Source organism: Sus scrofa, chromosome 14 (genome assembly GCF_054392235.1).
Source record: "Sus scrofa isolate SSC_HxYL_T2T_F1_AM1 chromosome 14, Sscrofa_HxYL_maternal_Yorkshire_Landrace_v2.0, whole genome shotgun sequence".
NCBI lineage: Eukaryota > Metazoa > Chordata > Mammalia > Artiodactyla > Suidae > Sus > Sus scrofa.
In genome coordinates, this window is record NC_139396.1 from 134,975,407 (window position 1) to 134,990,738 (window position 15,332).

The following is a 15,332-nucleotide window of genomic DNA, read 5'->3' on the forward strand; positions in this document are numbered from 1 at the left end:
AGCATTTAATAAAACGCTGTTTCCACACAGCCAGGGATTAGTGTGAGCTATTCTTAAGTTAATGCTCGGTGCAGAGGGCGCCGCCGCCACAGCGCCTGCTGCTGGCGGCCGGGGGGAAGCGCAGGCCCCCTCCGAGCAGGCGGCGCCCTTCCCCGCCCGCGAGTCCTTCCCTGCGGGGTCGCAGGGGCCCCTGCGGCCCCCGCCTGGAGGGAAGGGCTCCGAAGAGCCACGTCCAAGCTCCGCTCTGCGTTTCTAGCCCGCTGCGGGCCTAGGTTTGTGCCTCTGAAAACGGGAAGAGGAATCCTATAGCCGCTTGCGTCTCAGGGCCCTTTTTGGGAGGCTGGAGACGCTGAGGGGGTAAATGGGGTTTTACAAGCTGGAAAGAAAAAAGCGGGGGTTTGTCGCGATGGGGGCGGGGCGGGGACGACGATGAGGGCCAGAGAGGAACAAAGAGGCCACAAAAGAGAGTTCCAGGCAACATAGACCCCTAAGCTGGCCCCCAGCCCAAGTTGGGGAGCAGAGTGCAACGCCGGTTTGAGCAGAGCCAGGAGGGCCTCCACATGCCTGGACCTCATATCCACCTTTATGAACGCGACGGAACCTAGTAAAGATCTTGGCCTGTCACAGTAGGTCACATGGTCCTCCGTGCAGGTAGGCAACAGTCTTTGTAGTCCAATTTACAGGCAGCAGATTGAGATTCAGAAGTTCAAGTGGCTTGTTTGAGGTGACACAGCTGAAAAATAGCACAGCAGTTAATACTGTCTTCAGACTCCACTTTCCTCCTTCCCCCAGCCCTTCTGCTCGCTCCCTTTCTGCTCAACACCCCCCAGTCCCAATCCTCCAGGGTTTTCCAGGGCCTGTGAGCTTTAAGTTCTGCTTTCTGCACACACACAGACACACGCACATGCACACACACACACACACACACGCACACACCCTACCTGGGGATGCCCAAGAGAAGGAGAAACAGTTACATACATGACTTTCCGAATCCAGGCCTTCTGCTCAATGTCCTTTAGAACCCCCTTGTCTGTGTTCTTAGGGTCTAGCTTTGGGCACAACCGTCTTACTTAGTCCCCTGTTTGAGTGCTGTGGGGAAGCGTCTGGGGCAACTAGGCCAGGTCAGAAGAAGGTATTGTGCAGACAAGGACTGGAGTGGGCAGGTAAGTCCCCCTGTGAGAACTAACACCCTCTCATAATTCTGAGTCCTCCTCTGCCCCCACACTCCTATCTTTGGGGCTGTACCATGTAACCCCATATCCTGTAGGGTGCTGGTAGGAGCTTCTTCGGAGGCTAAGGGTACTTGAGATATCTGATAGCTCCCACCTGGGACTGGCTAGGGAAGGGTACAGACTCACCATGTAATAGGGCTGGGACGAGGGTGAGGCAAATAAGGTGCCTTGGGCGCAAAATTAAAGAGGTGCACTCGTTCTCAGTGTTGTGTACAACCCCTGAAACTTCGTGCTTGGGCCTCTCACTTGCCTCACCCTCGTTCCAGTCTGCTGTGTGGTTCCAGGGGTAGAACTCCACATTTGCCAAGTGGGAACATAGGATGATTTCACCTCACCCTTGTGAGTGGCTTTCTGAATGTAGACCTGTAAACAAGGGAATGAGCGGCCTTGTGTGGGAGAAAGCGTTCCCATCAGGCGACGTATGCTTAGAACCAGCAAGGAGCGCTAATAATCATGGTCTTATTACCATCATCATAATTTTACTATCACTTTGTGCCAAGGAAGAGGTTTATTCACCATATCTCATGTAATGTATATAAATGCCTTTTGGCTGAGGATGGATAGTAAAGCCTCTGACCTTCTGGGTCCTTTCCAGCTCTGAGAATCTATTGTTGCATAAGACAAAGGACATTTCTCTCGACTTTGGCTGGTTCATTGCTTTATAGTTATTATTTGAACTTGCGGCCTTTACTAATGGGTAAGCTCTTTGAGGGCAGGGACTGTGTCTAATCTCTCTCTTTTTTTTTTTTTTTTTTTTCACTATTCCTTTTCCTCTTCCATGATCCACACAGGACTGAGCACACAGCCCATGTTTAATAAATGTGTACTAAACAAGCACATGAGTAATCAAAAGCTGTCTGACTACCTGGCCATCTGCTTCCATGCTGTGACCAGCAGAGTTATGAGGGTGGCCCCTGGGAGAGCTAGTACCACCTCTGCAGTCATTGTTCCCCTGCCCCCACAGCTGAGCTGAATTCAGGCCAGTGTTTATAAAGCCTCCTCCCACATTCCCTCTTCCCCTGTTTTAGTCTGTAGGCAAGACAAAGGCCAGCCTGGATTCCACCTGTAGAGAGGAGCACCCATCTTATACTGGACAAGCCTCATAAGAAACCTTCAGGTGGGGGAGGGGGCCTCAGGGAAATCAGAGCAGGCAGGAGCCCTGTAGCCAGAGAAGTCTGCCTAGCAGAGCTGAAACTAGAGCTAGGCCTGGAAAGATGGGAAAAGTTGAGATGTTGTAGGGAAGAAACAGAACATTTCAGGTTAGAGTGAGAGGGGGCAGCAAGAGCCAAGTGGCAGAGGCAGAACTGCTCACAACAGTAGGCTGGCCTGGATAGAGTACGAGGGCACTATAAGTGAGAAAAGTATGGAAATCCTAGAATGTCCCAGCCCAGTGTTGCCATGAGCTATGGTGTAGATTGCAGACAGTTTGTATCCTGTGTTGCTGTGGCTGTAGCATAGGCTGGTGGCTGCAGCTCCAATTTGACCCCTAGCCTGGGGACTTCCAAATGCCGCAGCTGTGGCCCTAAAAAGCAAAAAATAAAAAAATAAAACTCTGAGCTCAAGGCCACAGTCTAGAAACCAGCCTTGTCCAACACTGTCTTCTAGGTTGGTGTAAGATGCCACCATGGGCGCTCCAAACTCAAAGGGCCCGAGCTTACTGGGTAAAAAAATGGAATCTTCTGAGTGGCTTGGGCCAGGAAACCCAAGCCCTGGCATGAGCTCAGAGCCAGCCTGGACCCACCTGAAGCCCCATCCCCTAGGACTGGCACGAGCAGCTAGCTGTACTGGGTCCCCCCAGATCAGAAACTAAAATTCAACATCATCTGCAGCCCAGGCACCCTGAGCTGGGGCAGGAGTAACCCACCAGTATACAACCTCCCACCCATCCCCTGTCCTTCCCTCCACCCTCTGATACAGGTGGAATCTAGGCTTCTAGGCTGAACCCAGCTGGGCTAGGCCGCTCGGGGGGTGGAGCCGTGGTGCCAGCCGGCGTGTAGGCGTTGCTGTGCCGGCCTGTCGCAGAGCTCAAGCCTGCCAAGGAGCCGGAGTGCTGTGCCGCGTGGAGGGTGTCAGGGGTGGTATTGTCGGCGCACAAATGCTCAACTTTATGTACTTTTAACTAGAGGTGTAACAGATGGCCCCGTTTCTGTCCAAGCCAGGGAGACTGGTGCCCATTCCGGCTGCAGCCAATCAATCCCGCCACTCTGGGGGGAGCTACAAGCTGGGCTGGGAGGCCTGGAGCCAGCAATCGCGCAAGGCTGTCTGCTCGGGCTGGCCCAGCACTGCCTCCGCCAGCCGCTCAGCCATGGGCCCTGGGAGGTAGGAGGGCAGGCAAGTGGCAGCCATGCCCGGCAGCCCAGTCAGAGCAGAGGCCTGTCTGGGAGAGAGAGCCCAGACCCACACATCGGGACCCAAATGGCCAATCAAGACAATCAAGTTCCCAACCTGCCCCACTTTGTCCTCTTTCTCCTGTGGTCCCTGCTTCATACTTAAGCCCCAGGTCCCTAGCCTCAAAACGCTCTAGACCCATAACCCTGCAGTGTCCTGCATTGTAGACACCAGATGTTGCTTGGGACTGGGGGTGGTTAGTGGTACCTTTGGGAGAGGTAGTTCACGGAACTGCAGAAGGCTTCAAGAAATGCCCAAGCCAGGGAAGAAAAGAAAACAGCAGGATCCAGGGGTCCCAGAGCTGGGAGAAATTGTTAATTAATTTGTCCATACGTTCACATAGTCAGTCAACACTTAGTGAAAGCCTGCTATGTGCCTTTGCTAAGCACTGGGGGCATGGTGATGAATAGGACAGAATTCCTGTCCTTGAGACCTTCTTGGAGAAAGACAGACAAGAACATGGGGTAACTGGAGTGATGAGCTTTGGCTCATAAAAATCTCCACAAGGACCATAGAAGCACAGAGCAGGAACACTTAACCCTATCTGGGCGATCCAGGGAAGATTCCAGGAGGAGGCTGGCTCTGAATTGAGTGTTAAAAGATTAGTAGGAGGAGTTCCCGTCGTGGTGCAGTGGTTAACGAATCCGACTAGGAACCAGGAGGTTGCAGGTTCGAAACATGGCCTTGCTCAGCGGGTTAAGGATCCGGCATCGCCGTGAGCTGTGGTGTAGGTTGCAGACGTGGCTTGTATCCCATGTTGCTGTGGCTGTGGTGTGGGCCAGGGGCTGCAGCTCCAATTAGACCCCCTAGCCTGGGAACCGCCAAATGCCATGCGGGAGCGGCCCTAGAAAAGGCAAAAAGACCAAAAAAAAAAAAAAAAAAAAAATCAGTAGATTTCTTTCTTTGGAGGTGAAGCCAGGGAAGGGCATCTGAGGGGGAGGAATAGCAAGTACAATGACAGTAAGAAAGAGCACAGTGAAAGTCAGGGTCAGAAAAGATGTCGGTGACCAGAGCTGGGCCCGGGGTTGGGAGGAGGGGAGAGAATGAGACTGGACAGGGAAGGTGATGTCTGGTAGGTGATGTCTTGCCCCATTTCCGAAGACTAGCAACCTTGACCCAGCAGCTCTCATCCTTCAGCTGCACCTCATCCTGGGGCCAGAGGGAATAAGGAAAGGAAGAGGCAAGGCCTAGCAACATGTGGGCAAAGCCAGAACTCAGGGAGGGGACCCTGGTCCTGGCCTGCCTTCTTTCCTAGTTTGAGGGACGAGGCTATGAACCAGGGGGCTGGCTCTCCCCCACATATGTACCCCTGGCATTTCTGAGTCTCCCCAAAATGGTCTTTCTGTAGATTCCTTAGAAATGACCTAGAATCCTATTCATGCATTCACCAACACATCAGCTGTGTTGAAGGCCCAGACACGAGAGTGAGGTCAACAGAGTATCATGCAGGACTGTGAGGCACAAGTCCAGCCCCAAGAAGAAGACAGGAGTCTGGGTAGAGGCCCTTCTGTTTACAAGAAGCAGAGGTTCCCTTGAGTAATCATCAAAAAGGATGGCTTTGGAATTCCTGTGGTGGCTCAGCGGTTAGTGAACTTGACTAGCATCCATGAGGACACGGGTTCGACCCATGGCCTCGCTCAGTGGGTTAAGGATCCGGCATTGCCACAAGCTATGGTGTAGGTTGCAGACGAGGCTCAGATCCTGCGTTGCTGTGGCTGTGGGGTAGGCTGGCAGCTGCAGCTCCAATTAGTCTCCTAGCCTGGGAACCTACATATTCTATGGGTAGGCCCTAAAAAAAAAAAAAAAAAAAAAAAAAAAAGGAAAAGAAAAAGGATGGCCTTCCCATGGGTCAAGGAAGCAGTGAGTACAACCTCTCTCTCATGGGGAGGTGAAAAGGCATCTCACAGGGTCTCTCTTCTCTGGGTGTTTCTCTCTTCATTAATATTAAATTGTTGTTAGAAGGAGAAATGATAGCTACTAAGTTCTGAGCACTTACTAAAAGCCATACAGTTTGGTTTCCATGCTTACTTCAGTTAATCTTTTTTTTTTTTGTCTTTTGGTCTTTTTTTGCCATTTCTTTGGCCGCTCCCACGGCATATGGAGTTTCCCAGGCTAGGGGTCTAATCGGAGCTGTAGCCACCGGCCTACGCCAGAGCCACAGCAACGCAGGATCCGAGCCACCTCTGCAACCTACACCACAGCTCATGGCAACGCCGGATCATTAACCCATTGAGCAAGGGCAGGGACCGAACCCGCAACCTCATGGTTCCTAGTCGGATTCGTTAACCACTGCGCCACGACGGGAACTCCACTTCAGTTAATCTTCTTAAGGACACTGTGAGTTAGCTAATGTTATTAACCCCATTTTATGTGTGAGAACACTGAGGCTCCAGGAGGTTAGGTCCTCTGCCCCAGGTTCAAGCCGGGAAGTGGAGGAGTCAGGATTCTCACTCAGGTCAGCCTCCAGGGCCCCAGCTCATAACTGCTTCTGACCCTTGTGTAGCATTGAGAGCTTCCTGGGTTTTCTCATAATTTCTTATAACTGCGACTTGCATTTGACCAGCCGGCCTCTCTAAGTCTCTCTCTACATCACCTCCGCTAACTGCTCTAGTCTCTCCATATTTCATTGTTCAAATTCCCAGGAGAGGAAATCAGATTGGCTCAGCTCATCTTTTAATGCCAGGCCACATCGTAAGTAGCTACCCAGCCAAAGAGCTGGCCGTGTGCAGCCACTGATCAGCATTTTTGATAGAGCCCAGAGTAGAAATAATATTCTACTAAGGAGGAAATCAAAGTGCTACAAGAGAGGAGCAAGAAAAGGATGAGGAGAGACTTCATGTAGGATCATTTGTGGTTTTGATTTCAAAACAAGAGTAGGATTTGGGGGGCAGAGTTGAAGACAAGGATTTCCAGAAGAAAAGAAGAACATGAACACAGGGCTGGGACGGGGATAGCATGACTCATGTTTAAGGGCTAATGAGTAGTGCTTAGTAGGAGAGTAGGGTGCATGGGGTGCTGGAAAGGTAAGACTTGAGTGCTAGAATGAATCTGAACCTAATTCAGTGGCAGTTACAGAAGGTCACTGAACAAGAAAGGAATGTGAGGGAGTTCCCCGTTGGGGAAACTACTGGTTGGGATTCAGTGCTGCTGTGGCCATGGTTCAACCCCTGGTTTGGGAACTGAGATCTCACATCAAGCTGCTTCATGCCATGGCCAAAAAAGGGGAGGGAGGAGAGGAATGTGATCAGGTGGCTGCTTTAGGTAAAATGACCATGTGCCCAGGGCAGTTCCAGTTTATGCCGTTTGTCCCACTGTTATTACTATTAATGTTAAGTTTTGCTGCTGCTGCTGTTGTTGTTATTTTATAGAGCCCCCTTTGACTCTCAAAAGCATCCTAGTTTGGATAATAAAGTCTATGGTTGCCTCAGCTTTAGGGGCTATGGGCTTTTGCTTTACTAGGATTAGTGAGAGCGGGACAGGATGAAAGGCAGGCTGGTCCTGGATGAGGAGATTACCATAGTCCAGGTAAGGAAGGCCAGAACCAGATCAGAGAAGACAGACACAAAAGGCTGTGGGCAAGCGACAAGGCTAATGTAGAATTTTCTAGACCTGTCTGGTGAATGGATTTTTTAAGCGGATGAGGGGGTGGAGTGTGGAGTTCAAGTGACTCCTAGGTGTTCAGCTTGATTGTTTGAAAGACTGGGGGAAGTTTGAAGGCAAGGCTTGTTGGGGATAGGGGATGGAGATAATGAGTGTAGTTACAGTGAGTTTGAGGTGCTCTGGGACATCTACTCAGGGATGCTCGGCAGGAAGTTGGACATCCCAGATGGGAGCTCAGAATCTGCCAGTTAGGGATTCCTCTAAAAGATGGCTAGTGGAAGCCAGGAGGATGGTGAGCTTGCCCGTGGTGGGGGCAGAGGGCAGAATAAGACAAGGCTAGAAACTAAATCCCAGGATATTGCTGTATTTAGAAAGTTGGAGGAGAGAAAGAAGTCAGAGGAGACTTAAAAATGAGTAATTGGAGTAAGTGGCCTGGAGACAATGGAAATTTTTAAGGCTGGAACTGGTATTAAATCCTGCAGCACGATCACTGATGATGACAGAGTCAAAGGCCAGTGGTTATTCCCAGGTCATAGTCAGTTGCAATGACTACAGGGTGGTGGGGATATTGCAAGAAGAGCAAATGACAAAGAACTAGAGGTGATGAGAGTGTGTCTCATTCATGAAGTTTATTTGGGAGAAAGAGGAAAGAGGGAGAGCCGATATGGACAAGACGTAGAAGATGTTCAACGAACATTCTGCGAAGATGTAGGAGCCCCTGGTAAGGAAAAAGAACTCTTCTTTGTCAAAGACAGGAGGGAAGAAAAAGAGTGGGTGATTATCTAGGGAAAGTCTAATAGGTGTAGGGCCAGGTGAAGAGGGGAATATTTATTTGAGGAATGGGCTCCATATTCCCGGTCAAGTTAGAGTTGAAGGCTTGCAGAGAAAGTTTGTAATGGTTGTGGAATTGTAATGAAGAGTAAATTATAGATGAAGAGAAAGTTTTTGTTTTATTTTGTTTTGGACACATACTTGTGTAGGATGATTGAGGCGGCATGAATGGGCCAGTTGTTTTTTTTTTGTTTTTTTTTTTTGTTTTTTTCACTTGCTCCAGTGTGTCTAGGAGTAGGAGCCAGAAAAGCAGACGGCACGGTTTCTTAAGGCTGGAGGTTGGTAAGCAGGATGGCAGGAAGCATGTTGTTGAAATGGCTGATATGGAGTCAGGGTAGGAAGAAAGGAAGAAAAGCCAGATTGAGGGATGGAGTGGGAGAAGGTGGAGGACTTAAGTGACCGGAGAACAAGTCAGCAAGAATGCAGGAATGAGTGAGGTTAAAGGATAAAAGATTGGGATCAAGGAAGAAGATTTCAGATCCTGAAATTCTGAAATTTCCAGGAGTGAGAGTGGTCATGCCAATTAGAATTAAAAGAAACTAGGGAGTTCCCATTGTGGCTCAGCGGTAACGAACTCGACTGGTATTCATGAGGGACACAGGTTCGATCTCTGGCCCCACTCAGCGTGTTAAGGATTTGGCGTCACCGTGAGCTGTGGTGTAGGTCACAGACGTGGCTCAGATCCCCTGTGGCTGTGGTGTAGGCGGGCAGCTGCAGCTCTGATTCAACCCCTAGCCTGGAAACTTCCATATGCTGTGGGTTCGGCCCTAAAAAGACAAAAAAAAAAAAAAAAAAAAAAAGGAGATGGTGATTATGTGATGTCATAGGGAAGTAGCTGAGGTTACAGTGGTAATCATATTGCAATGTATATATGTGTATCAAATCAACATGTTGCACACCTTATGCAGTGTATCAATATAGCTTCAATATGCTGAAAAAAAGAATGTTCCAATGATCAAAATTAAAAATGCTCATTGGCATTCCCTTGTGGCCCAGTGGGTTAAGGATCCAGCATTGTCACTGCAGGGGCTCAGGTCACTGCTGTGGCACAGGTTCGATCCCTGGCCCAGGAACTTCTACATGCCAGGAGTGCAGCCAAAAAAAAAAAAAAAAAAAGTGCTCATAATCCCACCCCTCAGATATTACTGAAGATAACATGTTGGTGCTTATTCTCCCAGACCTTGATATATATACAATTTTTATTGAAGTAGACTTACACTATTGTGTTAGTTTCAAATGACAGCAAAGTAATTCAGTTATATACATTTTTTTCTGATTATTTTCTATTAGGTTATTACAAGATACTGAATATAGTTCCCTACGATATATAGTAAATCCTTTTGCTTATCTATTTTATTGACGTATATATTTTTAAAAAAATAGGGGAACACATTTTATATACCTAATGGTTTCTTAAGCTTTTAATTTTGGAATAATTTTAGATTTACAGAAAACTTACAAGATAGTACAGAGTTTCCATGTGTTCCTTACCCCAGCTTCCCCTAATGCTAGGATACATTTACCAGGATACATTTGTCAGAATTAAGAAACCAGCTTTGGCACATTATTATTTTTTAACTTATTTTATTGGAGTATAGTTGACTCACAATGTTGTGTTAATCTCTACTGTTTGGTACATTATTATTAACTAAACTCCAGACTTTATTTGGCTTTCACTAGTTTTCCCACTAACGTCCTTTTCTTACTCCAGGATCCCATCCAGGCTCCCACATCGCATTTAGTACACATACTGTTTTGCAACCTGCTTGTTTTACTCAACATTATGTGTGAACACCTTTCAATGATGCTAAACATTCTTCCACACCATCATCTTAATGGCTGTGTGGTATTCTGTTGATGGCTGTACCATTGCCAATCCCTACTGTGGGATGTTTAGGCTGTTGCCAATTTTTCGCTCTTATAAACTAGGCTAGGATGAGCCCCTTGAAGCTAAATCATCTGGACTATCCCTGCTTATTTCCTTATGATGCATTCATAAACATGGCATTGCATAGGCAAAAGGGATACACCCTGTAGAAGCTGTGGATACATCTTACCTAACTGGCCTCCTGAAAGGCTGTGCCTGTGCCACAGCAGTGACAATGCCAGATCCTTAACCCCCTGAGCCACCAGGGAACTCCCAGCCCTTTTTTTTTTTTTTTTTTATGTCATGGAGGGAGGCAGATGCAGAGGATGCTTAAGATGGCCTGTCCCTCAATGCCATATCCTTCTCTCTACGCCCAACTCTTCTCTAGGCTACAGGGTCTATGTTGGCTCTGAATGCAGCTAGCAGCTGGGATGGGGGTGGGGTGTGGCCAGGCTATGGCCTCTGGGCTCTGGGGACACCTCCTGTGTGGGGAGTTGGGGAGGGGGCTTGGGCGGCTGCCTAGGCTTTGTTCTTTTGCCAGGAGCTGAGCTGGCAGGGAGGGAAAGGATGAGAAGACGCTGTAAGGGGAGAGGGACCCTTCTCTCCCCCCATGAAAGCTGAGAGGCAGGAGGGCAGCTCTCTGAGCCAGCCAAGGGGGCAGGAGACGGATTGGGAAAAACGTAACCTCCCCGAGATGCATGCTCCAGTTCAAGCAGGAGGCATTAAGGATGAAATATCTCCCGAGCAACAATTCATCTCTAACTGGGAGGAGAGGGACTCGCTGACATTTAGCTGTGATCAGGGGCTGCACACGCCTGTCTCCAGAAGCCTAACAGGAGCCTGGCTGCCTGTGTGTGCCAGTGTGTGAGTGTGTGTGTGTGTGTGTGTGTGTCTGAGAGAGAAAGGAGACAGGGCACGAGGGACTGTGTGCAAATGTAGTGAAGCAGCGGGAATATGGGTGACGGTGCAAGAGAAACCGCGTGTGTAATAGGATATGAAGGATTATGTGTGACTGTAGTGAGACTGTGTCTGTGCATGTGACAGTTCATGTGTGAGAATCCGAGCGTGATTGTGAGGACTCTTTAAGTGTATGTCAAAGTCAAGTCTATAATGAGGTGTTAGAGCCAGTATGAGCCTGTGTGCGATCATGCAAATACACACCAAGGTACTGTGCACACTGTGTGTGTGAGACATTGAAACTGACCCTGAAATTGGCCTTGAGACATCGTGAGATTGGAAATGAGATAGTAGATGTGAAACTGACCCCAAGACTAGGCTAGATCTCAGGCCACTGCCAGCCCCTAGAGTGCCTTTGAGAGAATTAGAAAAAGTTTCCCCTCCTCCACAAAGAAACAGCCCCAGTCTTGCTATTGCACAGCTTTCGCCGAGCGGGCACAATCTGCAGAACTCCAGCGGAGGCCCTGGGCGGGCCCCTACCCTCTCTTATAGTCCGGTGGAATTTTACTTTATTTCACTTATTATGATTTTAATGTCTTTAACACCTTTGTGTAAGTGTTTGCTTACTCTCTCTCTTCCCTGCTAGGCTGTAAGCTCTGTGCAGACAAGGACCACTTGTCTAGGTCTGTTTTCTTTTAGTGCCAGCTCCTCGCCCAAAGCCTGAGGCAGAGGAGTTTTTCTGTAAACATTTGCTGGGTGGCTGAAGGAATGACTAGGGCAGGGGTGCAAGTGTTCACAAATGAGTGTATCTGCCTGCAGAAGTGTGGGCCTGAGCCAGAGGTTGGTCTGCATCTGCTGGATGTGAGTGTCATTGTCATTCCCAGAAGGCTCTTGTCTCCTGTCTCCTAAACCCTCACTCCCAAATAGGCCAAGGACAGGAATGGCCTGGAGACAGGAGGACACTGGAGGCCAGCTCCACCTCGGGACTGTGCTTGGGCAGGGGTGGAGGGAGCAGCGGGCTTGGGCTTGTTTGCTGGAGGGACAACAAGGGGTCAGACCCACCCCCACATACCTGGATGCTCCTCTGCCTCATCTTCCAGGCCTGTCTGAGGCCCTGGGAAAATTTCTGTGAATCAGACCACAGGTGCCCAGGACTGGGTGGGCCCTGGCAGCATATCTCAGAGCTAGACTCAGGAGGCACTGCTGCTCAGGCTGTCCAGGCCTCAGTCCCAGGCCAGCCCTTGACAAACCGTAGGCCCTACCCTGGGGTTCAGTCCACCAATCCTGCTTTGGTCCCCACTCGATTTACTCAAATAAACAGAATTTCTTCACGTTCCTGAAGGCAACAGAGTTGCCAGTGTCACTCTAGCCTGAGAGATGAAAGGGGCCAAGGGGGGAGATTTGGGGAGGTTGGCAGAAGAACAGAGAGAAAATGAGCTCAGAAGGCATGAAAGAGACAGAAACGTAAAAGTTCTAGTGGGCTGAACAGGTTGGGGTGAGAGGAGGTCCTCACAGAGGTCCAGCTGTGCCCTTGCAGGGGTGGGGGTGGGAGAGGCAGACGGTAGGACGAGTCTAAAATTCACCAGAGCACAGCTAGCCACACCCCTGCCCCTAAAACCTGAAAATGTCCCCAAGGTCCACTCACACTGGTACCCTAAGGACTGAGGCAAGAACTTGCTTAGCTGGGGACTTGTGCTCAGAGTCCCTTGGAGCAGAGATGCTGTGTGTCAGTAGCAGGAGGGACCACAGGCAGTCTGACAGAAGAGACCCAAGCTGGTGATTGTCCTTATGTGACCAGGGCCTCAGTTTCCTGACTAAATGAGGGAGGGGGACCAAATGCTCTGCCAGGTTTCCTCCAGCTCAGACTGTGTTACTGGGACTCGGGTTATATAGCCAAATCTGACGGCTCTGCTCACTCAGTGGCTGCTTCTGCTTTCCCAGCAAAGGTTCAGACACAGTGTCCTGGGGGGGCCCATCAACCCCTGGAGGCCCTTCTCCTAGCCCTCGAGGACCCTAACCTTTTCCTTTCCTTTCTTGCCCCTATGTCTAACCTTTCAAAGTCTGGAAAGGCAGATAGCTTGCTGTTTGCTCTGGAATCTGACCTCGGAACGGGCAATCCCCTGTCTCTGCCCTCTGCCCTCTCTCTTAGGACCCTCAGTGCTTCTTCCCCTGGGAGTGGTTTCCAACCTGTGCAGAGACCAGCTTAGCTGGGAGAAGAGGCAAAAGATATTTTTTTCTGCCCTGGCCCTAGGGGACCGCACCCTGCTTGGGATCAGGACAGATGAAGGATGGAAGGGTGGAGCCTGTTCTCCCATCACCGTCTTCCCCTAATTTTCAAAGCTGCTTGACTCCATAGATGTCTGGAACCAATTGCAGGTAATGTCCCTAGGGGTAGCTGCATTCATCCATTACCTGCCAGAATCTCACCCACTGTCCTCTCAGGGGGACAAGCTCAGGCATGTGGTTGACCCTTGACAAGCTCAAAAGGCCAGGGGCATTTTTTCCCCTTCTTCTTTCTTCAGTGATGACTGTGGGCTTCTTAAGGATAAGAACCAAATCTTAGTCATCTTTGTGTCTCCAGGGTCAAGCTCAGTTTTGAGTACATAGTAATTGGTCAATAAAAAGTTAGAACAAATGAACGAGTGAATGAGTGGAGAAGGGAGGACTTTACCTCTTTTCTTTTTCAGTGGAAATGGGGAGGAGGTTGTGTTTAACTGATGTGTCTATTGCCATAGGGTCTTTTTTTTTTTTTTTTTTTTTTTTTTTTTTTTTTTTTTGTCTTTTTGCCATTTCTTGGGCCACTCCTGCGGCATATGGAGGTTCCCAGGCTAGGGGTCTAATCGGAGCTGTAGCTGCCAGCCTACGCCAGAGCCACAGCAACACGGGATCCGAGCCGCGTCTGTGACCTACAACACAGCTCACGGCAATGCCAGATCCTTAACCCACTGAGCAAGGCCAGGGATCAAACCCGCAACCTCATGGTTCCTAGTCGGATTCGTAAACCACTGCACCACGACAGGAACTCCTTTTTTTTTTAATTTTTTTTAAAATTTTTTGTCTTTTGTCATTTTAGGGCCGCACCCGCGGCATATGGAGGTTCCCAGGCTAGGGATTGAATCGGAGCTGTAGCCACCGGCCTACGCCAGAGCCACAGCAATGCAAGATCCGAGCCACCTCTGCGACCTACACTGCAGCTGATGGCAATGCCAGATCCTTAACCTGCTGAGCAAGGCCAAGGATTGAACCCACAATGTCACGGGTTCCTAGTCGGATTCATTAACCACTCAGCCACGATGGGAACTCCCATAGGGTCCTCTTGTGATGGCAAAGGGCGACTGCTGCTTTCCCTCCCACCTCCCCGAGTCACTTCACAATTCATCTCCCCAGCATCTGGGGAGGGAGGGTGTCATTTTAATGAGCATTTGGGCTGTCCTCAAAGTATAGGCAGCCTTGTTCCCATGTCTTAGAGCCACTGACTTCACATTCTCTGCAGACAGACAGTAAGTCAATCCCTTTTGCATCAGACAGAGCCCTATCCCTGGCACTGGAGAGGGGTCTGTCCTCAAAACATATATAACAAGGATCCAGTTCCTTCCTTCTTACCTCAAACCTAGCCCTCTGGTAAATGTCATTCTGATGATTGGAGATCCATTCCTTTTGGGTTACATGATCAGATCAAGAGATATATTTTAGGATTAGAACTCAATCCAGATACACATCCTTTTTATCCTCAAGAATCACTGGTGGGAGTTCCCGTCGTGGCGCAGTGGTTAACGAATCCGACTAGGAACCATGAGGTTGAGGGTTCGGTCCCTGCCCTTGCTCAGTGGGTTAAGGAGCCGGCGTTTCCGTGAGCTGTGGTGTAGGTTGCAGATGCGGCTCGGATCCCACGTTGCTGTGGCTCTGGTGTAGGCCGGTGGCTACAGCTCCGATTCAACCCCTAGCCTGGGAACCTCCATATGCCGCGGGAGCGGCCCAAGAAATAGCAACAACAACAACAACAAAAGACAAAAAAAAAAAAAAAAAAAGAATCACTGGTGACTAGAGGGATTGACCCCTTGCAGAAAACCTGGGTACCTATGGATCCCTGGGAGGGTGAGAGGGTAACTAGAGCAAGTGTACCAGAGTGCAGGGGTGGGGAGAGGGGAGAGCTCCCTCTCGCTGACATGGGCACTACTATCAGCAATGCTAGAGGAGGCCCCTCTCCCAAAATGCTTCAGATCCCAAGATCTCACTGTTCATGCTGGAGATGTGGGATGTCCAGGGTCTTTATCTATGACAAGCTTTCCATAAAAAAAGCAGTGTTCCTGTTATTTCTGGGATCAACCAGGGAGACCTATGAGGACAGTGGTCTTATTGTGTTCTCCATTGGACAAACCAGGGAGAGGAAAGAGCTTGTCTCCCCTGCCACGCCCCGCTCCCTTTTTTCCTTCCTCTGACATATCTATGTACCAGATTTCTCTTTTGGTAAATTCTGCCAATAAATACCTTTTCTCAGCTTCTTCTGGGCTTAGGAG